General features: G+C 43.2%; 2 long non-coding RNA genes across 3 annotated transcripts; one reads left to right on the plus strand and one right to left on the minus strand.

The window, feature by feature from the left end:
- Positions 1 to 7,072: 7,072 nt before the first annotated feature.
- LOC139070727 (uncharacterized) lies at positions 7,073 to 8,712 on the plus strand. 2 transcript variants are annotated; one of them, XR_011521188.1, is made up of 4 exons: positions 7,073 to 7,099; positions 7,641 to 7,838; positions 7,941 to 8,041; positions 8,268 to 8,712. It is a non-coding gene; the product is annotated as an uncharacterized lncRNA (long non-coding RNA). The 2 variants fall into 2 exon arrangements; XR_011521187.1 differs by lacking the exon at positions 7,073 to 7,099 and having other exon boundaries at positions 7,119 to 7,838.
- A 349-nt stretch (positions 8,713 to 9,061) lies between these two features.
- On the minus strand, positions 9,062 to 11,213 carry LOC139070726 (uncharacterized). The gene is made up of 4 exons (XR_011521186.1): positions 10,358 to 11,213; positions 10,010 to 10,116; positions 9,415 to 9,523; positions 9,062 to 9,338 (listed from the first exon to the last, which is right to left on the minus strand). It is a non-coding gene; the product is annotated as an uncharacterized lncRNA (long non-coding RNA).
- Positions 11,214 to 27,839: the final 16,626 nt, after the last annotated feature.

Below are 27,839 nucleotides of genomic sequence, written 5' to 3' on the forward strand. Positions count from 1 at the left end.
TGTAGAGAGGAGAGCTCTCTCGCAGTCTGAGAACTGGAGTTCCACCTTGCTCAGAGGCTTGCTGGCGTATGCCACAACTCTCATGTCCTGATCGTGTTTCTGCTTCAAAGCAGCGCTCAGGCAGTGAGAGGAGAAAGTAGCCTCTATGTAGAACTCTTTATCCTTGTCTGGGTAAGCCAGACAGGGTGCGGACGCCAACTTCTGTTTTAGGAACTGGAAGGAGAGTTCTTGGGGTCTGTCCCACACGAAAGGTGTGTCGTTCCGAAGCAGCTCAGTGAGGGGCCTCGCTGTTTCAGCGTACTCCTCAATGAACTGTCTGGAGTAGTTGCAGACTCCGAGGAAGCTCCTGAGTTCAGTCAGATTAGCTGGGGCTTTGATGTCCTGAATGGCTCTAATGCGTCCCGCTTGGGGCTCGACTCCATTAGGGCCAACCAGCAGTCCAACATACTCCACTTTGGTTCGACACCACTGTCCCTTGAGAATCGCCAATTTAGCTCCGGCATCAGCGAGCTGTTGCAGCACGTGACGGAGTTCGGCCAGGTGCTCCTCGAAGGTTCGACTCCTCATCAAGATGTCATCGACATATATGAGGTTCCCTCTGGAAGCAGCATCTGACATGGCTTTGTGGAGGAAGATGTTGAACTCGGCAGGTGAGTTAGAGTAGCCAAAGGGGCAGCGGTTCCAAGTATATTGGCGATTTCCAAAGGAGAAAGCCAGTTTATACTGGTCCGCCGGCTCAACCTTCATGGTCCAGAAGCCGTTGGCTACGTCAACCGTAGAGAAGAAACGAGCATCTCTGACTCTGGCTAGCTCCTGATCTAAATGGATCATAGGCCACCTGGAGAGAGGTACCTGTTTGTTCAGTGCACGATAGTCTATGGTGAGACGCCATTTCCCAGTCGGTTTCAGAACCGGCCAGATGGGAGAGTTGTAAGTGGAGTTACACTCTCTGATGATGTTTTTCTCCTTCAGCTGATTGAGGATCTCCTGGATCGACTCATAAGCAGCGAGGGGAATCTTGTACTGACGTACATAAGTAGGAGGGGCATTCGGGTTCGTCGGAATGCGAACCGTGTGCAGGTTTGTGAGTCCACAGTCCAGGGAGTCCCTGGATAAGACGGACTGAAACTCATAGAACAGGCTTCTAAGCGCTGCTCTCTGCTCCTCTGACTCCAGCGCATCCGCTTTGTCAAGCTGCTGGCTGACTTCGGCCTCGAAGCCGTCATAAGGTTCAGAGGAGGAGGGTCTCTGGTGTTCCGGGCTTTCAACCGGTGACTCAGAGGGTTGAGTATTTATTGCAAAAACCGTTAGACACTGACCGCCGTCAGTATCTAAGGTTGCACTGCAAATGGGTTCCTCAGGAAGGGCTTCATGCCGCTTGATGGTAATCATTTGTGAAGGGAAAGTACTGAATGTGTCTGCACCAACCTGTCTGTCGTTCAAGAACAACGGAAGTTGTCCGATCACGGGGACTGAAAGTTCGAAGTCATGGAATGAGCTATCTATCAGCATGCCCAAGGGCTTTCCTGCCGGCAGGTGGATAGGACTCTGGGTCGGATTTTCGACCAACAAGTACGCAGAACGAGTGTTCAGCTCCAAGAGTGGCGTGCCACAGACGGCTAAGTTGAGCTCCAAGAAGTGTGGTGATGGCTGGAAGAAGGCCTGTGTGCCTGGCAGCTTCTGATGCTTCATCAGAGTTAGACGAACAGGCACTCCTTTGACCAGTGGGGGCAGAACCGTGCTGGCCTCAACCACTGCACGGCAGGCCTGTGGAATGGTCTGTCCGGACAGCAAGTGTTCACGGCCTTCTGAGCGAGGCTCAGAGGAAGGTGTGGCCCGGGCCCAAAGGACTTGATTGCAAGTGTCCAGCTGGGCACCTAGTCGAACCAGCAGATCTGCTCCAATGAGTGCAGGTGGATCAAGCTGTGGTATGATGCTGAATGTATGTGTGAGCTGTCTTGCTCCAAGTTGGATAGTCAGAGAGCAGACCTCTGGCGCTTTCAGGAGCCTCTGCGGCCAAGTAGGTGACAAGAGCCGATGGCTACGTGTCACACTGACCAGAAGGGGGTCCTTCTGACGCAGGTGTTCAAACGTCTGCTGGCTGATGGCTGACTTTTCAGACCAAAGAGCAAGGCGAGCATCTGAGATGTGGGTGCAGTTGATGGTAAGACCACCAACTATGTGTGGTGCATATGGCTGCAGGCTGACGTTCTTCAGCGAGCAGAGAAAAGATGAATGTGTGCGGAACGGAGTTCCAGGAGCGGTTTCATGCCTTTGCAGGCGGTCATCGTCTGTGGGAGCCGTAGGGAGGGGCATGACCTTGGAACAAGGGTTTTGCTGCTCACTTATGCTGACTTCAAGAATGGAGGATGGTCGGCTGCTATCCGGGTTCCAGGGCTTAGGTGTGTCCACCTGGGCCCACAGTTGACCCTTCTGGCAGTCGATGAGGGGAGCTAGACGTTCAAGCAGGTCCTGACCAATGAGAAGTGGTTCAGTGTCTAGCTGGCAGACATAAAACGGGTGAACCAGAGTCATGTCTTGGAAGGTGATATCCAGCCACGCCCGGTGAGTGATACACTCCCGGGTCTGGGTGTAGCTGGTGATTTTCAGGTCACAAGGTTCAACCTGGACTGGTTTCCCGAGCGACCGCATGGTGTCAGACACGCGATGGAACAATGTGGAGCACATCAGGGTGATTTCTGAGCCGGTATCCAGCAGAGCATCAACCTGTATGCACCCACCTACGTTGGTGCTACAGTACAAACGGCGAGCATGATCATGGTTTGTTAAGTCACCAAGGAACTTCAGAAATTTAGTATCTGGTTTCTCTGGGGGGTAGATTTCAGGAGACTCCTGTGGTCTACCAGTAGTGTTTCCCCAACTGATCAGGTAAGTCCTGGCCACGCTGGGGGGTTGAGCCACGCCTAGTCATGCGGACGTTGGCTCTGAGTCTGGCTTCTTAGAAGCAGACTTTGGTGCAGGGGTCTCATCTGCAGATCTCAGCTGTTCCTTCTGTTTAGCTAGGAACTGCTGAAACATCTCCTGGAGGTCGGCTTTGGTCAAGTACTCACCTGCGGACTTGTGTTCGGGACCTACCTGTGGGCGGCGCTCCTTAAACCTTCCACTGTTCCGACCTGCCTGCCGTTGGTTTTGGTTGGGCCACTTCCTGTCTGATTGTCCAGACCTAGGTGGCCAATCAGCACCCCCCTTCCCCTGTTGAGGAGATTGGGACTGCTCTCGCGGTTTAGCAGGTCTAGGTTTAGCAGATTTTGGCTTAGTGGGTGGAGCTTCTGTGCCTTCAAGCTCCAAACGCGGCTCGGTGTCGGGAGTTAGGTGCATGACGCGGTGATGTGCGTCAGGCTTTTGGGGCTTTCCGCCGGCTTCCCAAGCCTGTTGAGCATATCTCCTAATCTCCTGAGTTGTCAGTTTTTTCATCCGACAATACATTGAGACTTCGGAGCGAACACACTCGTGCAGGTTGTGAATGAACAGGGATCTGAAGGCAGGGTCTTCCTCGAGCCCAGGGCCGTTTCGACCTTGGAAATAAGCACTTTTGAGTCGGCGATAATATTCTCTGGGGGGTTCGTTCCTCCCGTGTTTGATGGAGAAGGCCCCCATTGTAGCTGACGCAGAGTCTGCATACGTGGCGTATTCATCTCTCAACGCTCGGCAGAGCGAGGAGTACCGATCTCGAATGTCAGATGGTAGAGTTTCCATGAAACCGTGCACCGTTCTAGATGTGGTTTTCCAAATTAGCTTGAGCGTTTCCCTTGAAGAGGGTGCTGGAAGATCAAGCAGACAACGTTCTATCTCCCTGAGATAATCGTCGACGTTGGATTCATTGGTGTTAGGATCAAAGCGTTCTATGTCTTTAGCTAGCGATTCAATTTGACGTACACGGAGCCCTGACTCACGGTACGGCGCGTCATCCTCTGACTCTGACCCACGGTCTGTCTCAGAAGGCGCTGGATATCGCTGGTGTGCTCTGGGCTCCCAATGTTGACTCCTGGGGCCCAAATCGGGGTTCGGCATGCTGTGGCGGGCTGCTGGCACGTCACGTGGGTGTCTTGGGAGGTCCTCCTCCCGGGGCACGTCTGCGTAGTATGCTCTGTCATGCAGCTGGTTGCCGGCATGCCGAATACCGGAATAGCTAGGATGGGTGGATGGTTGAGGTGCAGGATGGGCTTGTGCATAACCCCAGCCGGCACCTTGCACCCTTCGTGGACTGGGGGAGCGGTCTAAATAGAGGTGCCGCTCAGCTGGTCGACTTCTCACAGATTGAGAAGGCCGTGAAGATGAGGGTGGTGGTCCAACCTGGGGTTCGAGGGCGAACTGCCCTCGGCCCCTAGATGGTCCTGAATGCCCTATAGTGTGTGTAGGGAACGGGGCCGAAGGTTGGGACAGATAAGCTTCGTCTCTCCCCTGCGGCATGCGTCCGTCCAGAGAGTCAAGGTGTTTCCCCCCTTCCCACTGTCTGTTGTCATCAGCAGAAGGGGGCGGGGTCTTCTCCCCATCTTCCCCAGAATCGGTGCGGGTGTCGTCGTCCTCCTCATCCTTCAGACTTCCATTTCGCTGTTTTTCAGCTAGAATACTCTGGAGGTTCAAGATCTCTCGATCATGTTGGAGTCCTCTCTGATAGAGGATCAGGGCTAACTTAGCTAAGTGAACCTGGATTGGTTTTGTACCATCCGGGTTTTCTATTTGATCGATTACAGCGTCTAGCTCGTCGCTACGCTGTTCTTCAGTGAAATCCCTAGAAGGGTAGTCGGGTTCTCGAGCAACCGCGACCAGTTTGGACAATATTTGTCCAGAAAGTAGGCCAGGTTCATAGTCGTGGGCCGCAGCGCCACCTGGTTGCTGGGAGTTGGTCAGTTCACTACTCTGTCCCTCCATTTTAACAACCGAACCAAAAATAGCCTAGTAGAGCTTCTGCAGATAGCTCAAGGCTGCACCTTTGGCAGCAACTGCTAGCTTTGTAGCAGAAAAACACTAAATTAACCTTTGTGCGCACAGGTTTTAGCGTTTTAAGATTGCACGGAATGCCGTGACTGACGCTTAAAATACTATTCCTTTCAGTATTTTAGCAAAAGCTGGTGCGTTGCCGTAGCAACGTCTTACAACACTTGGGTGTTAAATATGCTAGTTATTCCTTCAGAATATTAGCAAACAGGGTGTTATCAGTCTTTGAGTGAAGGTTTCAGTTAGTTATAATAGCCACTGTGAGTTAAAGTCGCTAAATTAGCAGTTAATTTTAGCCTAAAAGGGTTAGTCAGAATCACTTACATACTGCACCTTTAATGAGGAACTGAATTTTAACCTAAAATGTTAGCCAGAATTAATTACACGTTGCACCTTTAAGGAAAAACTGAATTTTAACCTAAAAGTCAACCAGAATTAATTAACACGTTGCACCTTTAAAGAAGCACTGAGTTACTGGTGAGAGTTCGATGCAGCTTCCTGCTCAGCGAAATCAGCACCACTCTGTTGCTGGTTCAAGGATGAACAACTGATTATTTTTAATTCAAGCTCTTTGGATTTATTTGTTTGTTTGTGCCGGATAGAAATCTCTGTGTATCCAAGCCTCACACGGGGCACCAATAAAATGTTGGGGTTATTAGGAGCGAACAATTAGTAAGCTTCAACTTACTTTTGGATTCTTCAATAAATTCTGTAAATATGGGAATATTTACTGATTTATTAATTAATTAAGATATTCTTAGATATACGGGGCACCATTCCCCTTTTTCCGGGGAAAAATTGAATCCAAAACTCTTATCAGTCTTTCTTGAAGTTCGTAGAATCCTTGGAGCAGAGACTTCTCTTCGACACAACAAAGCTACTGGACACAAAAATCTGAATTTTATAACATTTAATTAACAATTTGTCAAATGAATAAACAGTGGAGTAGATGAATAATAACCGTGTGATATGATTGAAGATGGATGTGTTTGCATGTGATGGAGGATGTATGAATGGGGTCCTTTGTTCTCACAAAGGAGTAGTGTGTGTGTGTGTGTGTGTGTGTGTGTGTGTGTGTGTGCGTGTGTATGGATTCAAAATGGAGTCTTGAATACAAGATGGCTGACCCCTTTGTCTGGCTAAAGTGTGGGTGGCAACTTGCACTTTAACTTCCAAAGCACTTAGAATCAGTAGTAACTTAACCTTAAATCACTCAAAACATTTCAAAAGATCATGAAACAACACAAAAGATTAATCACAAATTAATATCTTTTAGTTTCAGCCTGGCCATGACAGAAACCATTTTAAGATACCAAACAATGATCAATAAGCAGTTTATTCTTCAAAATGACCCGACGGACGTGTTTGGGACGAAAGAGGAAAACACGAAGCTACTTTTTAAGCAATAGACGCGGTTTATTGCTTATTTGAGACTATAGAGGAAACGGGAGAAGGAAAGAATGAGAGAAAGAGATGAGTTTCTGATCACCAGAACAGTGAAGCGTCCCTCACTGTTTTGATTTGACGGTTCTCCGTGTTTCTCCGCAGTTTGGCGTCGTCCGTTGGTTTGATGCTTTCTCCGTTGTTTGGCTCCACGAGTGTTTCTCCACGGCTGGACACAAAGAAAACGAAGTTCCTTTTGGGCTGAGTTTGACAACTTACAGCGTTTCTGAGAGCTGGATGGAGTTGTTGTTTCCCTCCGCGGGTTCTGTGTCCTCAAACATCAGCTGGAGGGGAGCAGAAACGAGCAGATCAGCGGTCCCGTGGGCTCAACTTGGCTCTTAGAGCTTCCGCGTGCTCAAAGAAGTCGGAGCGTTCGACAAGCGTGTCCTCACCGCCAGGTATCCTGGGCAAAAGAACGAGGTTTCTTTGTCTCTGCTGAAGATTTATGGTCTTAGTTTGCGGGAAAAGCTCCACGGCTTCCCGCACATGCGCAGAACGTGTTTCTGGTACTAGGCGGTGACGTCATCACAATGCTTCCGTGTGCAAAGCATCATGGGAAATGAAGTTTCTTGGCGCTGATGTGATTATTTGCTTTTCAGAGCAATTTAAGCACAGTCATTTTGGAGAAAATCACTGCATAGTAATTTCCTCATGAGGTCAGACCCTCAACAACAGCCACATGCATCAACTGCAGCTGGTGAGCTAAGACACACCATAGTGTACACAAAGTACACTGCAGACAAGGGATGTAAGAAAATATCAATATGACAATATATCGCGATGTATTTTCCCAGTAATATTGTATCGATATTCTCGAACTCTGTCTCTAAAATATCGATATGGCAATATATCGTGATATTTTTTCCTGAGATATTACATCCATTTTCAAAAGCAGTGTATCTAATTTTTGGAAGAATTTACATGCAAACATTTGTGTATTTTCTTTGTTTTTGGTGCATTTTAAATGTGGCCCGCTAGTTGGCAGCAGTGTGCATTGGGTTTTGTTTCCACCATTGAAATTTAAATCTCGCTATTATGGTTCAGAAACTCATGTTATATATGTTAAGTATCAGTTTGGACTGTTTATTGAATATTCCAACAATAAATTCTGTCAAAAATACACATCCCTACTGCAGACCAATCCCACCTCATGTAGTTCATATGCTGTATAATAAACCCACAGTGATGGTTATGGATAAATATCTGTACTAATGGTAATCTTTTTCCATTGTTTCCAGTTGACAAGCATATGGACCTATTGTTCGAGTCCGTGGTGGTGGATGCTCTATCATATCAGGAGTCGGTGGTGGTGGATGCTCTACCATATCAGGAGTCTGACTAAGTACCTGTGCCTGAACCTCTCTGTGTCTAGTTCAAAAGACCTGAAAGACCTGCTGTAAGCAGGCACAGGATAATATTTTAAAAGAACCTGTAAGGTGAGCAACACAACACAATATAAATCTTTATTATTATTGTACGCTGTACAGTTAGAATAAACTTGCATGCTCAGAAGCCACGTATGATTACATCGCCTACAGGTTGCCTGATGCTGAACTTCGGGCAGCTGCGTGCTCAGTGGAACAACCGCCTGTGGGAGGAGTCGTTGTGTTGCTGTTAGGAGTTTGGGTCGGAGTCCTGGGTTTGTGTTCCCTTTAATCTCTTCATTAGCCTTGCTAGTCACCATTGCAGAGCACCATGGAGAGGCTTACCTGAAAACTCTTCTCATGGGGCAGGCACATCCTCACACACCTGTAACCCCATCCTTGAATAAAAGCTGGTAGCTGGTCACTCATCAGAGTGTTTTAACCCATATCTAGCCCATGACTCTGCCGTTTTTCAAACTTACGTTCTCATGTTCTATGCAGATCTATGGGAATTCTTTCCTTGAAGCTCCTGATCACACAACCATACTGGTAGTCGGCTTACCCACTACCTTCTGCTCACCCGCTTGCTACTCATGCTGTCATTCTCCCAGACTTCTGGTTGTTTCGCCACCATTCTGCTGTCTCCCGTCTGCGCTACAATTTTAGACCGTAAGTACCTAAACTTTTCCTTTTGTAAGTCATTCTTTAGTCATTACTAACACTCAATTTTACCTCAGGGCCTTCTGATCTTTAAACACTAAAACCTGTGGCTCCATCTCTGTGGCGTTTCTCAGACTCTGTAAGCTACCTGCACAGTCTAAGAAAACCCTGACCTGTTGCCTCTTACTAACCTCTGCTCTTCCTCGCAGAAGCTTCTGGTTCCTGATCTCCAGCTGTTACCTCTTCAGTCATCCGTCAAACATTTTAATAAACTGTTTTTAGCTCATTTGTCTCCTGAGTTTCTCTGCATGAAGGTCAGGTTGTTGCAAAAATCATGACATCAGCAATTACTTTGCACCACTCTGTTAAACAGCTGATATTAATTTCAAGTGTATCTTTAAAAATACATTGAATGTCAAAGTGAATGAAAGGCATCCATTCAGCTTTCGGTGTCTAATGCAGGATTTTATGGACAGGCACCAAAACAGGAAATTTATAAATTGAGATTTATTTACTAAATCAGGTAAACCGTAATAAAACACTAATGTTTAAAGTCCGGAGGAGGGAGGAAGGCTTTATAGCAGGGGTATTCAATTCTAGTCCTGGATGGCTGGTATCCAGCATGTTTTAGTTGTTTCCCTGCTCCAACACACTTGAATCAGTGGTTGAATTACCTGTGCAGCAGCTCTGCAGAAGCCTGTTAATTATCTGCTGACTGAAATCAGGTGTATTGAAACAGAGTTAAAACTAAAACGTGCTGGATACCGGCCCTCCAGGCCCAGAAGTAAATACTCCTGCTTTATAGGCACAGAGAACTCCCATCAGGATCCTGGAGACAGCACAAAGAGATGATGACATGAGTGTGCCCTCCCAGATCACACCAACACCACCTGACCACATGGAGAAATGTGTCTGTAAGAAAGAAAAACTGGTGATGTAAGAGATTAAACAAAAACTACGAACAAAATCAATTTTACAGTTGTTTAACCTGCTGAGCATCGTCTCCCCAAAGAGCTGCACAAAGGTGCAACTGGCTCAGAACCAGGGTGCTCCGTTATGCAGGTGGTCACCTCCTCCTGCTGACACCCGAGGATTACCTACAACAAAGGGAAAACTGATATCAATAAGGAAATAATTAAATCAGAGCTAAAAGTTTAATTTTAGTGTGACGTTTGAGATTGTGGGAAATAAATGTGGACATTATGATTTTCTATTGTGGGATCAGTACCTTGGGCGTTTCTCTGTAGCAACATTTTGTCTGGCTGACAATGAAGTAAAAAAGTCACCAGTTGAGGCAGAGTTAGACTACATTACTCCAGCTAAGCTAAATGTAGCTAAAATAGACACTAGTCACCAGACTATGGTTACTATAGATTTACTAGAGAGTTACATCATATAATCCATTCGTTTCACTGAAAAAGGAGCAGGCAGAACTATGAACTTGTTTAGCCCGTCCAAGTAACATGGAATAAAAAATACATGTATCTGTATGTAAATGTAGTTTAAAAGTCTTCCCACAATAGCTCATGTAAATTCTGAGTTATACCATAAAAGTCCTGCAGTTCCACTAAAAGAGTATTTACCTGCAAAACAGCCTGTTAGCTCAGCTTTCTGCTGCTTCCTCTGTAGCAAGTTAGCAGTACACAGGTTAGCTCTAATAGCTGCAAAGTCTCTGATGTTCCACAGGTTCCTGAAAAATTAGCAAACTTATTAACATAAACCGCAATAATTTATTCCATGAAACCAGTAATGAATATGTTAAGATGAGTTTTTAATACGTCTCTCTGGAACAATAGTCCATTGTCCTGAGGCTAGCACAATGGCTTGCTTAGCAGCTAGCTAGTGAGATAGCGTCTGGTTAAAACCAACTTAAAAAGTGGCTTAACTTACAGATGAACTAAGAAAAGATAAAATATATTATCAATACTCACTTTAGATCCTCAGTAGACACCACAGACAGCAGAAATAACCTGTTTGGGGCTCAAAATTCATGTTGTTGACCAGGTGGAAAAAAAATGTCTTGGAGGCTACATCACTTCCAGGTCACTGAACTGTCACTCAAGAGAAACCACTGTCCTATGGGAGAGGACTTCTCAGAAGTCCCGCCCACCCGAAAGGGTTGTGTCAGAATTGCAACCAAAAACTCAGGGATTGCAAAGGAGAAAGCCAGACAGTGTAAGTGCAAATCTGGTAGTGAGAGCAAAGCTCTGAGCAGCGAGAACAAAACTAAGGAAATTGATAACAAAAACACATAGAGGCAAACAGAAAAAGGAAACATACTTTGTTACTCATTTTAAGAAGTTGATTCAGATAGTAAGTTTTACTTTTGAAACATGTTTTTTTTCCTTTAGTCAATATTTTTGTTCTGTCAATTTCTTAATTTTTGTTTGACCGTCAAAGTGTTTTTCTTGATCATTTTAAGAATCTGATTCAGATCGTAAGTTTTTCTTTTGAAACCAAGGTTTTTTCTCTCAATGTCTTAAAATTAGTTTGCTCTCCAAAGTGTTTTTCTTGATCCTATTGGCACAAATCTAATCCCATACATTTGTGTGTAAACAAGGTCCAATCAGGCTGAGACGTTACAAGAAGGTAGAATCTATTGAGTTGTAAGTGATCTGAACGTTTCATGATGATCGCACATTCCTATAGGGGGTCAAACCATGTCCCAAAGGTCACCGGATCTGGTGTCAATTTAAAGAAGTAGTCCAGTTACACATTTGTGGGCTTATAAATTGGCTTCTAAATGTCCTAGAGAGATCAGGTTTGTTTTAGTATACTCCAATCAACAGCCCCTACAACCACAAAAAGGAATGGAGTCATTAGCACTTATGGGTTGTAAATGGCACCCAGAATCATGTTGCACGAAGCACAATTTCACATCATTCTGGGTTCATTTGTGTGAAAACAAGGTCCAATCAGGCTGAAACGTTACAAGAAGGTAGAATCTATTGAGTTGTAAGTGATCTGAACGTTTCATGATGATCGCACATTCCTATAGGGGGTCAAACCATGTCCCAAAGGTCACCGGATCTGGTGTCAATTTAAAGAAGTAGTCCAGTTACACATTTGTGGGCTTATAACTTGGCTTCTGAATGTCCTAGAGAGGTCAGGTTTGTTTTAGTGTACTCCAATCAACAGCCCCTACAACCACAAAATGGAATGGAGTCATTAGCACTCATGGTTTGTAAATGGCACCCAGAATTATGTTGCACGAAGCACAATTTCACATCATTCTGGGTTCATTTGTGTGAAAACAAGGTCCAATCAGGCTTAAACATTACAGGAAGGTAGAATCTATTGAGTTGTAAGTGATCTGAACGTTTCATGATGATCGCACATTCCTATAGGGGGTCAAACCATGTCCCAAAGGTCACCGGGCCTGGTGTCAATGTAAAGAAGTAGTCCAGTTACATATTTGTGGGCTTATAACTTGGCTTCTGAATGTCCTAGAGAGGTCAGGTTTGTTTCAGAGTACTCCATTTAACAGCCCCCATTACCCCAAAAAGGAATGGAGTCATTAGCACTTATGGTTTGTAAATGGCACCTAGAATTATGTTGCATGAAGCACAATTTCACATCATTCTGGGTTCATTTGTGTGAAAACAAGGTCCAATCAGGCTGAAACGTTACAGGAAGGTAGAATCTATTGAGTTGTAAGTGACCTGAACGTTTCATGATGATCGCACATTCCTATAGGGGGTCAAACCATGTCCCAAAGGTAACCGGATCTGGTGTCAATATAAAGTAGTCCAGTTACACATTTGTGGGCTTATAACTTGGCTTCTGAATGTCCTAGAGAGGTCAGGTTTGTTTCAGAGTACTCCAATTAACAGCCCCCATTACCCCAAAAAGGAATGGAGTCATTAGCACTTATGGTTTGTAAATGGCACCCAGAATTATGTTGCATGAAGCACAATTTCACATCATTCTGGGTTCATTTGTGTGAAAACAAGGTCCAATCAGGCTGAAACGTTACAGGAAGGTAGAATCTATTGAGTTGTAAGTGATCTGAACATTTCATGATGATCGCACATTCCTATAGGGGGTTAAACCATGTCCCAAAGGTAACCGGATCTGGTGTCAATTTAAAGAAGTAGTCCAGTTACACATTTGTGGGCTTATAACTTGGCTTCTGAATGTCCTAGAGAGATCAGGTTTGTTTTAGTGTACTCCAATCAACAGCCCCTACAACCACAAAAAGGAATGGAGTCATTAGCACTTATGGTTTGTAAATGGCAATCAGAATCATGTTGCACGAAGCACAATTTCACATCATTCTAGGTCCATTTGTGTGAAAACAAGCTCCAATCAGGCTGAAACGTTACAAGAAGGTAGAATCTATTGAGTTGTAAGTCATCTGAACGTTTCATGATGATCGCACATTCCTATAGGGGGTCAAACCATGTCCCAAAGGTCACCGGGCCTGGTGTCACTTTCAAGAAGTAATCCAGTTACATATTTGTGGGCTTATAACTTGGCTTCTGAATGTCCTAGAGAGGTCAGATTTGTTTCAGAGTACTCCAGTTAACAGCCCCCATTACCCCAAAAAGGAATGGAGTCATTAGCACTTATGGTTTTTAAATGGCACCCAGAATTATGTTGCATGAAGCACATTTTCACATCATTCTGGGTTCATTTGTGTGAAAACAAGGTCCAATCAGGCTGAAACGTTACAGGAAGGTAGAATCTATTGAGTTGTAAGTGATCTGAACGTTTCATGATGATCGCACATTCCTATAGGGGGTCAAACCATGTCCCAAAGGTAACCGGATCTGGTGTCAATTTAAAGAAGTAGTCCAGTTACACATTTGTGGGCTGATAACTTGGCTTCTGAATGTCCTAGAGAGATCAGGTTTGTTTTAGTGTACTCCAATCAACAGCCCCTACAACCACAAAAAGGAATAGAGTCATTAGCACTTATGGTTTTTAAATGGCACCCAGAATTATGTTGCACGAAGCACAATTTCACATCATTCTGGGTCCATTTGTGTGAAAACAAGGTCCAATCAGGCTGAGACGTTACAAGAAGGTAGAATCTATTGAGTTGTAAGTGATCTGAACGTTTCATGATGATCGCACATTCCTATAGGGGGTCAAACCATGTCCCAAAGGTCACCGGATCTGGTGTCAATTTAAAGAAGTAGTCCAGTTACACATTTGTGGGCTTATAACTTGGCTTCTGAATGTCCTAGAGAGATCAGGTTTGTTTTAGTGTACTCCAGTCAACAGCCCCTACAACCACAAAAAGGAATGGAGTCATTAGCACTTATGGTTTGTAAATGGAACCCAGAATTATGTTGCACGAAGCACAATTTCACATCATTCTGGGTTCATTTGTGTGAAAACAAGGTCCAATCAGGCTGAAACCTTACAGGAAGGTAGAATCTATTGAGTTGTAAGTGATCTGAACGTTTCATGATGATCGCACATTCCTATAGGGGGTCAAACCATGTCCCAAAGGTCACCGGATCTGGTGTCAATTTAAAGAAGTAGTCCAGTTACACATTTGTGGGCTTATAACTTGGCTTCTGAATGTCCTAGAGAGATCAGGTTTGTTTTAGTGTACTCCAGTCAACAGCCCCTACAACCACAAAAAGGAATGGAGTCATTAGCACTTATGGTTTGTAAATGGCACCCAGAATCATGTTGCACGAAGCACAATTTCACATCATTCTCGGTCCATTTGTGTGAAAACAAGGTCCAATCAGGCTGAAACGTTACAAGAAGGTAGAATCTATTGAGTTGTAAGTGATCTGAACGTTTCATGATGATCGCACATTCCTATAGGGGGTCAAAACATGTCCCAAAGGTCACCGGGCCTGGTGTCACTTTAAAGAAGTAGTCCAGTTACATATTTGTGGGCTTATAACTTGGCTTCTGAATGTCCTAGAGAGGTCAGGTTTGTTTCAGCATACTCCAATTAACAGCCCCCATTACCCCAAAAAGGAATGGAGTCATTAGCACTTATGGTTTTTAAATGGCACCCAGAATTATGTTGCATGAAGCACAATTTCACATCATTCTGGGTTCATTTGTGTGAAAACAAGGTCCAATCATGCTGAAACGTTACAGGAAGGTAGAATCTATTGAGTTGTAAGTGATCTGAACGTTTCATGATGATCGCACATTCCTATAGGGGTTCAAACCATGTCCCAAAGGTCACCGGGCCTGGTGTCACTTTAAAGAAGTAGTCCAGTTACACATTAGTGGGCTTATAACTTGGCTTCTGAATATCCTAGAGAGATCAGGTTTGTTTTAGTGTACTCCAATAAACAGCCCCTACAACCACAAAAAGGAATAGAGTCATTAGCACTTATGGTTTTTAAATGGCACCCAGAATTATGTTGCACGAAGCACAATTTCACATCATTCTGGTACATTTGTGTGTAAACAAGGTCCAATCAGGCTGAAACGTTACAAGAAGGTAGAATCTATTGAGTTGTAAGTGATCTGAACGTTTCATGATGATCGCACATTCCTATAGGGGGTCAAACCATGTCCCAAAGGTCACCGGATCTGGTGTCAATTTAAAGAAGTAGTCCAGTTACACATTTGTGGGCTTATAACTTGGCTTCTAAATGTCCTAGAGAGATCAGGTTTGTTTTAGTGTACTCCAATCAACAGCCCCTACAACCACAAAAAGGAATGGAGTCATTAGCACTCATGGTTTGTAAATGGCACCCAGAATCATGTTGCACGAAGCACAACTTCACATCATTCTGGGTTCATTTGTGTGAAAACAAGGTCCAATCAGGCTGAAACGTTACAGGAAGGTAGAATTTATTGAGTTGTAAGTGATCTGAACGTTTCATGATGATAGCACTTTTCTAAGGGGGTCAAACCATGTCCCAAAGGTCACCGGATCTGGTGTCAATATAAAGAAGTAGTCAAGTTACACATTTGTGGGCTTATAACTTGGCTTCTGAATGTCCTAGAGAGATCAGGTTTGTTTCAGAGTACTCCAATCAACAGCCCCTACAACCACAAAAAGGAATGGAGTCATTAGCACTTATGGTTTGTAAATGGCACCCAGAATTATGTTGCACGAAGCACAATTTCACATCATTCTGGGTTCATTTGTGTGAAATCAAGGTCCAATCGGGCTGAAACGTTACAGGAAGGTAGAATCTATTGAGTTGTAATTGATCTGAACGTTTCATGATGATCGCACATTCCTATAGGGGGTCAAACCATGTCCCAAAGGTCACCAGGCCTGGTGTCACTTTAAAGAAGTAGTCCAGTTACACATTTGTGGGCTTATAACTTGGCTTCTGAATGTCCTAGAGAGGTCAGGTTTGTTTTAGTGTACTCCAATCAACAGCCCCTACAACCACAAAATGGAATGGAGTCATTAGCACTCATGGTTTTTAAATGGCACCCAGAATTACGTTGCACGAAGCACAATTTCACATAATTCTGGGTTCATTTGTGTGAAAACAAGGTCCAATCAGGCTGAAACATTACAGGAAGGTAGAATCTATTGAGTTGTGAGTGATCTGAACGTTTCATGATGATCGCACTTTCCTATAGGGGGTCAAACCATGTCCCAAAGGTCACCGGGCCTGGTGTCACTTTAAAGAAGTAGTCCAGTTACACATTTGTGGGCTTATAACTTGGCTTCTGAATATCCTAGAGAGATCAGGTTTATTTTAGTGTACTCCAATCAACAGCCCCTACAACCAAAAAAAAAGGAATAGAGTCATTAGCACTTATGGTTTTTGAAATGGCACCCAGAATTATGTTGCACGAAGCACAATTTCACATCATTCTGGGTCCATTTGTGTGAAAACAAGGTCCAATCAGGCTGAAACGTTTCAAGAAGGTAGAATCTATTGAGTTGTAAGTGATCTGAACGTTTCATGATGATCGCACATTCCTATAGGGGGTCAAACCATGTCCCAAAGGTCACCGGATCTGGTGTCAATTTAAAGAAGTAGTCCAGTTACACATTTGTGGGCTTATAACTTGGCTTCTGAATGTCCTAGAGAGATCAGGTTTGTTTTAGTGTACTCCAATCAACAGCCCCTACAACCACAAAAAGGAATGGAGTCATTAGCACTTATGGTTTGTAAATGGCACCCAGAATTATGTTGCACAAAGCACAATTTCACATCATTCTGGGTTCATTTGTGTGAAAACAAGGTCCAATCAGGCTGAAACGTTACAGGAAGGTAGAATCTATTGAGTTGTAAGTGATCTGAACGTTTCATGATGATCGCACATTCCTATAGGGGGTCAAACTATGTCCCAAAGGTCACCGGGCCTGGTGTCACTTTAATGAAGAAGTCCAGTTACACATTTGTGGGCTTATAACTTGGCTTCTGAATATCCTAGAGAGATCAGGTTTGTTTTAGTGTACTCCAATCAACAGCCCCTACAACCACAAAAAGGAATAGAGTCATTAGCACTTATGGTTTTTAAATGGCACCCAGAATTATGTTGCACGAAGCACAATTTCACATCATTCTGGGTCCATTTGTGTGAAAACAAGGTCCAATCAGGCTGAAACGTTACAAGAAGGTAGAATCTATTGAGTTGTAAGTGATCTGAACGTTTCATGATGATCGCACATTCCTATATGGGGTCAAACCATGTCCCAAAGGTCACCGGATCTGGTGTCAATTTAAAGAAGTAGTCCAGTTACACATTTGTGGGCTTATAACTTGGCTTCTGAATGTCCTAGAGAGATCAGGTTTGTTTTAGTGTACTCCAATCAACAGCCCCTACAACCACAAAAAGGAATGGAGTCATTAGCACTTATGGTTTGTAAATGGCACCCAGACTTATGTTGCACGAAGCACAATTTCACATCATTCTGGGTCCATTTGTGTGAAAACAAGGTCCAATCAGGCTGAAACGTTACAAGAAGGTAGAATCTATTGAGTTGTAAGTGATCTGAACGTTTCATGATGATCGCACATTCCTATAGGGGGTCAAACCATGTCCCAAAGGTCACCGGATCTGGTGTCAATTTAAAGAAGTAGTCCAGTTACACATTTGTGGGCTCATAACTTGGCTTCTGAATGTCCTAGAGAGATCAGGTTTGTTTTAGTGTACTCCAATCAACAGCCCCTACAACCACAAAAAGGAATGGAGTCATTAGCACTTATGGTTTGTAAATGGCACCCAGACTTATGTTGCACGAAGCACAATTTCACATCATTCTGGGTTCATTTGTGTGAAAACAAGGTCCAATCAGGCTGAAACGTTACAGGAAGGTAGAATCTATTGAGTTGTAAGTGATCTGAACGTTTCATGATGATTGCACATTCCTATAGGGGGTCAAACCATGTCCCAAAGGTCACCGGGCCTGGTGTCACTTTAAAGAAGTAGTCCAGTTACATATTTGTGGGCTTATAACTTGGCTTCTGAATGTCCTAGAGAGGTCAGGTTTGTTTCAGAGTACTCCAATCAACAGCCCCTACAATCACAAAAAGGAATAGAGTCATTAGCACTTATGGTTTTTAAATGGCACCCAGAATTATGTTGCACGAAGCACAATTTCACATCATTCTGGGTCCATTTGTGTGTAAACAAGGTCCAATCAGGCTGAAACGTTACAAGAAGGTAGAATCTATTGAGTTGTAAGTGATCTGAACGTTTCATGATGATCGCACTTTCCTATAGGGGGTCAAACCATGTCCCAAAGGTCACCGGGCCTGGTGTCACTTTAAAGAAGTAGTCCAGTTACATATTTGTGGGCTTATAACTTGGCTTCTGAATGTCCTAGAGAGGTCAGGTTTGTTTCAGAGTACTCCAATCAACAGCCCCCATTACCCCAAAAAGGAATGGAGTCATTAGCACTTATGGTTTTTAAATGGCACCCAGAATTATGTTGCATGAAGCACAATTTCACATCATTCTGGGTTCATTTGTGTGAAAACAAGGTCCAATCATGCTGAAACGTTACAGGAAGGTAGAATCTATTGAGTTGTAAGTGATCTGAACGTTTCATGATGATCGCACATTCCTATAGGGGTTCAAACCATGTCCCAAAGGTCACCGGGCCTGGTGTCACTTTAAAGAAGTAGTCCAGTTACACATTTGTGGGCTTATAACTTGGCTTCTGAATATCCTAGAGAGATCAGGTTTGTTTTAGTGTACTCCAATAAACAGCCCCTACAACCACAAAAAGGAATAGAGTCATTAGCACTTATGGTTTTTAAATGGCACCCAGAATTATGTTGCACGAAGCACAATTTCACATCATTCTGGGTCCATTTGTGTGTAAACAAGGTCCAATTAGGCTGAAACGTTACAAGAAGGTAGAATCTATTGAGTTGTAAGTGATCTGAACGTTTCATGATGATCGCACATTCCTATAGGGGGTCAAACAATGTCCCAAAGGTCACCGGATCTGGTGTCAATTTAAAGAAGTAGTCCAGTTACACATTTGTGGGCTTATAACTTGGCTTCTAAATGTCCTAGAGAGATCAGGTTTGTTTTAGTATACTCCAAGCAACAGCCCCTACAACCACAAAAAGGAATGGAGTCATTAGCACTTATGGTTTGTAAATGGCACCCAGAATCATGTTGCACAAAGCACAATTTCACATCATTCTGGGTTCATTTGTGTGAAAACAAGGTCCAATCAGGCTGAAACGTTACAGGAAGGTAGAATCTATTGAGTTGTAAGTGATCTGAACATTTCATGATGATCGCACATTCCTATAGGGGGTCAAACCATGTCCCAAAGGTCACCGGGCCTGGTGTCACTTTAAAGAAGTAGTCCAGTTACACATTTGTGGGCTTATAACTTGGCTTCTGAATATCCTAGAGAGATCAGGTTTGTTTTAGTGTACTCCAATCAACAGCCCCTACAACCACAAAAAGGAATAGAGTCATTAGCACTTATGGTTTTTAAATGGCACCCAGAATTATGTTGCACGAAGCACAATTTCACATCATTCTGGGTCCATTTGTGTGAAAACAAGGTCCAATCAGGCTGAAACGTTACAAGAAGGTAGAATCTATTGAGTTGTAAGTGATCTGAACGTTTCATGATGATCGCACATTCCTATATGGGGTCAAACCATGTCCCAAAGGTCACCGGATCTGGTGTCAATTTAAAGAAGTAGTCCAGTTACACATTTGTGGGCTTATAACTTGGCTTCTGAATGTCCTAGAGAGATCAGGTTTGTTTTAGTGTACTCCAATCAACAGCCCCTACAACCACAAAAAGGAATGGAGTCATTAGCACTTATGGTTTGTAAATGGCACCCAGACTTATGTTGCACGAAGCACAATTTCACATCATTCTGGGTCCATTTGTGTGAAAACAAGGTCCAATCAGGCTGAAACGTTACAAGAAGGTAGAATCTATTGAGTTGTAAGTGATCTGAACGTTTCATGATGATCGCACATTCCTATAGGGGGTCAAACCATGTCCCAAAGGTCACCGGATCTGGTGTCAATTTAAAGAAGTAGTCCAGTTACACATTTGTGGGCTCATAACTTGGCTTCTGAATGTCCTAGAGAGATCAGGTTTGTTTTAGTGTACTCCAATCAACAGCCCCTACAACCACAAAAAGGAATGGAGTCATTAGCACTTATGGTTTGTAAATGGCACCCAGACTTATGTTGCACGAAGCACAATTTCACATCATTCTGGGTTCATTTGTGTGAAAACAAGGTCCAATCAGGCTGAAACGTTACAGGAAGGTAGAATCTATTGAGTTGTAAGTGATCTGAACGTTTCATGATGATTGCACATTCCTATAGGGGGTCAAACCATGTCCCAAAGGTCACCGGGCCTGGTGTCACTTTAAAGAAGTAGTCCAGTTACATATTTGTGGGCTTATAACTTGGCTTCTGAATGTCCTAGAGAGGTCAGGTTTGTTTCAGAGTACTCCAATCAACAGCCCCTACAATCACAAAAAGGAATAGAGTCATTAGCACTTATGGTTTTTAAATGGCACCCAGAATTATGTTGCACGAAGCACAATTTCACATCATTCTGGGTCCATTTGTGTGTAAACAAGGTCCAATCAGGCTGAAACGTTACAAGAAGGTAGAATCTATTGAGTTGTAAGTGATCTGAACGTTTCATGATGATCGCACTTTCCTATAGGGGGTCAAACCATGTCCCAAAGGTCACCGGGCCTGGTGTCACTTTAAAGAAGTAGTCCAGTTACATATTTGTGGGCTTATAACTTGGCTTCTGAATGTCCTAGAGAGGTCAGGTTTGTTTCAGAGTACTCCAATCAACAGCCCCCATTACCCCAAAAAGGAATGGAGTCATTAGCACTTATGGTTTTTAAATGGCACCCAGAATTATGTTGCATGAAGCACAATTTCACATCATTCTGGGTTCATTTGTGTGAAAACAAGGTCCAATCATGCTGAAACGTTACAGGAAGGTAGAATCTATTGAGTTGTAAGTGATCTGAACGTTTCATGATGATCGCACATTCCTATAGGGGTTCAAACCATGTCCCAAAGGTCACCGGGCCTGGTGTCACTTTAAAGAAGTAGTCCAGTTACACATTTGTGGGCTTATAACTTGGCTTCTGAATATCCTAGAGAGATCAGGTTTGTTTTAGTGTACTCCAATAAACAGCCCCTACAACCACAAAAAGGAATAGAGTCATTAGCACTTATGGTTTTTAAATGGCACCCAGAATTATGTTGCACGAAGCACAATTTCACATCATTCTGGGTCCATTTGTGTGTAAACAAGGTCCAATTAGGCTGAAACGTTACAAGAAGGTAGAATCTATTGAGTTGTAAGTGATCTGAACGTTTCATGATGATCGCACATTCCTATAGGGGGTCAAACAATGTCCCAAAGGTCACCGGATCTGGTGTCAATTTAAAGAAGTAGTCCAGTTACACATTTGTGGGCTTATAACTTGGCTTCTAAATGTCCTAGAGAGATCAGGTTTGTTTTAGTATACTCCAAGCAACAGCCCCTACAACCACAAAAAGGAATGGAGTCATTAGCACTTATGGTTTGTAAATGGCACCCAGAATCATGTTGCACAAAGCACAATTTCACATCATTCTGGGTTCATTTGTGTGAAAACAAGTTCCAATCAGGCTGAAACGTTACAGGAAGGTAGAATCTATTGAGTTGTAAGTGATCTGAACGTTTCATGATGATAGCACTTTCCTAAGGGAGTCAAACCCTGTCCCAAAGGTCACCGGATCTGTGTCAATTTAAAGAAGTAGTCCAGTTACACGTTTGTGGGCTTATAACTTGGCTTCTGAATGTCCTAGAGAGATCAGGTTTGTTTTAGTGTACTCCAATCAACAGCCCCTACAACCACAAAAAGGAATGGAGTCATTAGCACTTATGGTTTGTAAATGGCACCCAGAATTATGTGGCACAAAGCACAATTTCACATCATTCTGGGTTCATTTGTGTGAAAACAAGGTCCAATCAGGCTGAAACATTACAGGAAGGTAGAATCTATTGAGTTGTAAGTGATCTGAACGTTTCATGATGATCGCACATTCCTATAGGGGGTCAAACCATGTCCCAAAGGTCACCGGATCTGGTGTCAATTTAAAGAAGTAGTCCAGTTACACATTTGTGGGCTTATAACTTGGCTTCTGAATGTCCTAGAGAGGTCATGTTTGTTTTAGTGTACTCCAATCAACAGCCCCTACAACCACAAAAAGGAATGGAGTCATTAGCACTTATGGTTTGTAAATGGCACCCAGAATTATGTTGCATGAAGCACAATTTCACATCATTCTGGGTTCATTTGTGTGAAAACAAGGTCCAATCAGGCTGAAACATTACAGGAAGGTAGAATCTATTGAGTTGTAAGTGATCTGAACGTTTCATGATGATACCACTTTCCTAAGGGGGTCAAACCATGTCCCAAAGGTCACCGGATCTGGTGTCACTTTCAAGAAGTATTCCAGTTACATATTTGTGGGCTTAAAACTTGGCTGCTGAATGTCCTAGAGAGGTCAGGTTTGTTTCAGAGTACTCCAATTAACAGCCCCCATTACCCCAAAAAGGAATGGAGTCATTAGCACTTATGGTTTTTAAATGGCACCCAGAATTATGTTGCATGAAGCACAATTTCACATCATTCTGGGTTCATTTGTGTGAAAACAAGGTCCAATCAGGCTGAAACGTTACAGGAAGGTAGAATCTATTGAGTTGTAAGTGATCTGAACGTTTCATGATGATCGCATATTCCTATAGGGGGTCAAACCATGTCCCAAAGGTAACCGGATCTGGTGTCAATTTAAAGAAGTAGTCCAGTTACACATTTGTGGGCTTATAACTTGGCTTCTGAATGTCCTAGAGAGATCAGGTTTGTTTTAGTGTACTCCAATCAACAGCCCCTACAACCACAAAAAGGAATGGAGTCATTAGCACTTATGGTTTGTAAATGGCACCCAGAATTATGTTGCACGAAGCACAATTTCACATCATTCTGGGTTCATTTGTGTGAAAACAAGGTCCAATCAGGCTGAAACGTAACAGGAAGGTAGAATCTATTGAGTTGTAAGTGATCTGAACGTTTCATGATGATCGCACATTCCTATAGGGGGTCAAACTATGTCCCAAAGGTCACCGGGCCTGGTGTCACTTTAATGAAGAAGTCCAGTTACACATTTGTGGGCTTATAACTTGGCTTCTGAATATCCTAGAGAGATCAGGTTTGTTTTAGTGTACTCCAATCAACAGCCCCTACAACCACAAAAAGGAATAGAGTCATTAGCACTTATGGTTTTTAAATGGCACCCAGAATTATGTTGCACGAAGCACAATTTCACATCATTCTGGGTCCATTTGTGTGAAAACAAGGTCCAATCAGGCTGAAACGTTACAAGAAGGTAGAATCTATTGAGTTGTAAGTGATCTGAACGTTTCATGATGATCGCACATTCCTATAGGGGGTCAAACCATGTCCCAAAGGTCACCGGATCTGGTGTCAATTTAAAGAAGTAGTCCAGTTACACATTTGTGGGCTTATAACTTGGCTTCTGAATGTCCTAGAGAGATCAGGTTTGTTTTAGTGTACTCCAATCAACAGCCCCTACAACCACAAAAAGGAATGGAGTCATTAGCACTTATGGTTTGTAAATGGCACCCAGAATTATGTTGCACGAAGCACAATTTCACATCATTCTGGGTCCATTTGTGTGAAAACAAGGTCCAATCAGGCTGAAACGTTACAGGAAGGTAGAATCTATTGAGTTGTAAGTGATCTGAACGTTTCATGATGATCGCACATTCCTATAGGGGGTCAAACTATGTCCCAAAGGTCACCGGGCCTGGTGTCACTTTAATGAAGAAGTCCAGTTACACATTTGTGGGCTTATAACTTGGCTTCTGAATATCCTAGAGAGATCAGGTTTGTTTTAGTGTACTCCAATCAACAGCCCCTACAACCACAAAAAGGAATAGAGTCATTAGCACTTATGGTTTTTAAATGGCACCCAGAATTATGTTGCACGAAGCACAATTTCACATCATTCTGGGTCCATTTGTGCGAAAACAAGGTCCAATCAGGCTGAAACGTTACAAGAAGGTAGAATCTATTGAGTTGTAAGTGATCTGAACGTTTCATGATGATCGCACATTCCTATAGGGGGTCAAACCATGTCCCAAAGGTCACCGGATCTGGTGTCAATTTAAAGAAGTAGTCCAGTTACACATTTGTGGGCTTATAACTTGGCTTCTGAATGTCCTAGAGAGATCAGGTTTGTTTCAGAGTACTCCAATCAACAGCCCCTACAACCACAAAAAGGAATGGAGTCATTAGCACTTATGGTTTGTAAATGGCACCCAGACTTATGTTGCATGAAGCACAATTTCACATCATTCTGGGTTCATTTGTGTGAAAACAAGGTCCAATCAGGCTGAAACGTTACAGGAAGGTAGAATCTATTGAGTTGTAAGTGATCTGAACGTTTCATGATGATCACACATTCCTATAGGGGGTCAAACCATGTCCCAAAGGTCACCGGGCCTGGTGTCACTTTAAAGAAGTAGTCCAGTTACATATTTGTGGGCTTATAACTTGGCTTCTGAATGTCCTAGAGAGGTCAGGTTTGTTTCAGAGTACTCCAATCAACAGCCCCTACAACCACAAAAAGGAATAGAGTCATTAGCACTTATGGTTTTTAAATGGCACCCAGAATTATGTTGCACGAAGCACAATTTCACATCATTCTGGGTCCATTTGTGTGTAAACAAGGTCCAATCAGGCTGAAACGTTACAAGAAGGTAGAATCTATTGAGTTGTAAGTGATCTGAACGTTTCATGATGATCGCACTTTACTATAGTGGGTCAAACCATGTCCCAAAGGTCACCGGATCTGGTGTCAATTTAAAGAAGTAGTCCAGTTACACATTTGTGGGCTTATAACTTGGCTTCTGAATGTCCTAGAGAGATCAGGTTTGTTTTAGTATACTCTAATCAACAGCCCCTACAACCACAAAAAGGAATGGAGTCATTAGCACTTATGGTTTGTAAATGGCACACAGAATTATGTTGCACGAAGCACAATTTCACATCATTCTGGGTTCATTTGTGTGAAAACAAGGTCCAATCCAGTGGCGTGTCCAGGGGGTGGCCTGGGGTAGCACATGCCACCTTTGGAATCTGATTGGCCACCCGACTGAATTTCGTTTAAATAGACTTGTCCACAAAAAGCTTGGAGTAAAAAAGAATGGTGCCACCCATGCACAAAGAAGTGCACTACTTGGGCCACCCCATTTTAAAAGATCTGGCTACGCCACTGGTCCAATCAGGCTGAGACATTACAGGAAGGTAGAATCTATTGAGTTGTAAGTGATCTGAACGTTTCATGATGATACCACTTTCCTAAGGGGGTCAAACCATGTCCCAAAGGTCACCGGATCTGGTGTCACTTTCAAGAAGTATTCCAGTTACATATTTGTGGGCTTAAAACTTGGCTGCTGAATGTTCTAGAGAGGTCAGGTTTGTTTCAGAGTACTCCAATTAACAGCCCCCATTACCCCAAAAAGGAATGGAGTCATTAGCACTTATGGTTTTTAAATGGCACCCAGAATTATGTTGCATGAAGCACAATTTCACATCATTCTGGGTTCATTTGTGTGAAAACAAGGTCCAATCAGGCACAAACGTTACAGGAAGGTAGAATCTATTGAGTTGTAAGTGATCTGAACGTTTCATGATGATCGCATATTCCTATAGGGGGACAAACCATGTCCCAAAGGTAACCGGATCTGGTGTCAATTTAAAGAAGTAGTCCAGTTACACATTTGTGGGCTTATAACTTGGCTTCTGAATGTCCTAGAGAGATCAGGTTTGTTTTAGTGTACTCCAATCAACAGCCCCTACAACCACAAAAAGGAATGGAGTCATTAGCACTTATGGTTTGTAAATGGCACCCAGAATTATGTTGCACGAAGCACAATTTCACATCATTCTGGGTTCATTTGTGTGAAAACAAGGTCCAATTAGGCTGAAACGTTACAGGAAGGTAGAATCTATTGAGTTGTAAGTGATCTGAACGTTTCATGATGATCGCACATTCCTATAGGGGGTCAAACTATGTCCCAAAGGTCACCGGGCCTGGTGTCACTTTAATGAAGAAGTCCAGTTACACATTTGTGGGCTTATAACTTGGCTTCTGAATATCCAAGAGAGATCAGGTTTGTTTTAGTGTACTCCAATCAACAGCCCCTACAACCACAAAAAGGAATAGAGTCATTAGCACTTATGGTTTTTAAATGGCACCCAGAATTATGTTGCACGAAGCACAATTTCACATCATTCTGGGTCCATTTGTGTGAAAACAAGCTCCAATCAGGCTGAAACGTTACAAGAAGGTAGAATCTATTGAGTTGTAAGTGATCTGAACGTTTCATGATGATCGCACATTCCTATAGGGGGTCAAACCATGTCCCAAAGGTCACCGGGCCTGGTGTCACTTTCAAGAAGTAGTCCAGTTACATATTTGTGGGCTTATAACTTGGCTTCTGAATGTCCTAGAGAGGTCAGGTTTGTTTCAGAGTACTCCAATCAACAGCCCCTACAACCACAAAAAGGAATAGAGTCATTAGCACTTATGGTTTTTAAATGGCACCCAGAATTATGTTGCACGAAGCACAATTTCACATCATTCTGGGTCCATTTGTGTGTAAACAAGGTCCAATCAGGCTGAAACGTTACAAGAAGGTAGAATCTATTGAGTTGTAAGTGATCTGAACGTTTCATGATGATCGCACTTTCCTATAGGGGGTCAAACCATGTCCCAAAGGTCACCGGATCTGGTGTCAATTTAAAGAAGTAGTCCAGTTACACATTTGTGGGCTTATAACTTGGCTTCTGAATGTCCTAGAGAGATCAGGTTTGTTTTAGTATACTCTAATCAACAGCCCCTACAACCACAAAAAAGGAATGGAGTCATTAGCACTTATGGTTTGTAAATGGCACACAGAATTATGTTGCACGAAGCACAATTTCACATCATTCTGGGTTCATTTGTGTGAAAACAAGGTCCAATTCAGTGGCGTGTCCAGGGGGTTGCCTGGGGTAGCACATGCCACCTTTGGAATCTGATTGGCCACCCGACTGAATTTCGTTTAAATAGACTTGTCCACAAAAAGCTTGGAGTAAAAAAGAATGGTAATACCCATGCACAAAGAAGTGCACTACTTGGGCCACCCCATTTTAAAAGATATGGCTACGCCACTGGTCCAATCAGGCTGAAACGTTACAGGAAGGTAGAATCTATTGAGTTGTAAGTGATCTGAACGTTTCCTGATGATAGCACTTTCCTAAGGGGGTCAAACCATGTCCCAAAGGTCACCGGATCTGGTGTCAATTTAAAGAAGTAGTCCAGTTACAAATTTGTGGGCTTATAACTTTGCTTCTGAATGTCCTAGAGAGATCAGGGTTTTTTTTGTACTCCAATCAACAGCCCCTACAACCACAAAAAGGAATGGAGTCATTAGCACTTATGGTTTTTAAATGGCACCCAGAATTATGTTGCACGAAGCACAATTTCACATCATTCTGGGTTCATTTGTGTGAAAACAAGGTCCAATCAGGCTGAAACATTACAGGAAGGTAGAAGCTATTGAGTTGTAAGTGATCTGAACGTTTCATTATGATAGCACTTTCCTAAGGGGGTCAAACCATGTCCCAAAGGTCACTGGATCTGGTGTCAATTTAAAGAAGTAGTCCAGTTACACATTTGTGGGCTTATAACTTGGCTTCTAAATGTCCTAGTGAGATCAGGTTTGTTTTAGTATACTCCAATCAACAGCCCCTACAACCACAAAAAGGAATGGAGTCATTAGCACTTATGGTTTGTAAATGGCACCCAGAATTATGTTGCACGAAGCACAATTTCACATTATTCTGGGTTCATTTGTGTGAAAACAAGGTCCAATCAGGCTGAAACGTTACAGGAAGGTAGAATCTATTGAGTTGTAAGTGATCTGAACGT

The sequence above is a fragment of the Nothobranchius furzeri genome, chromosome 7 (assembly GCF_043380555.1).
Source record: "Nothobranchius furzeri strain GRZ-AD chromosome 7, NfurGRZ-RIMD1, whole genome shotgun sequence".
Classification (NCBI taxonomy): Eukaryota; Metazoa; Chordata; class Actinopteri; order Cyprinodontiformes; family Nothobranchiidae; genus Nothobranchius; species Nothobranchius furzeri.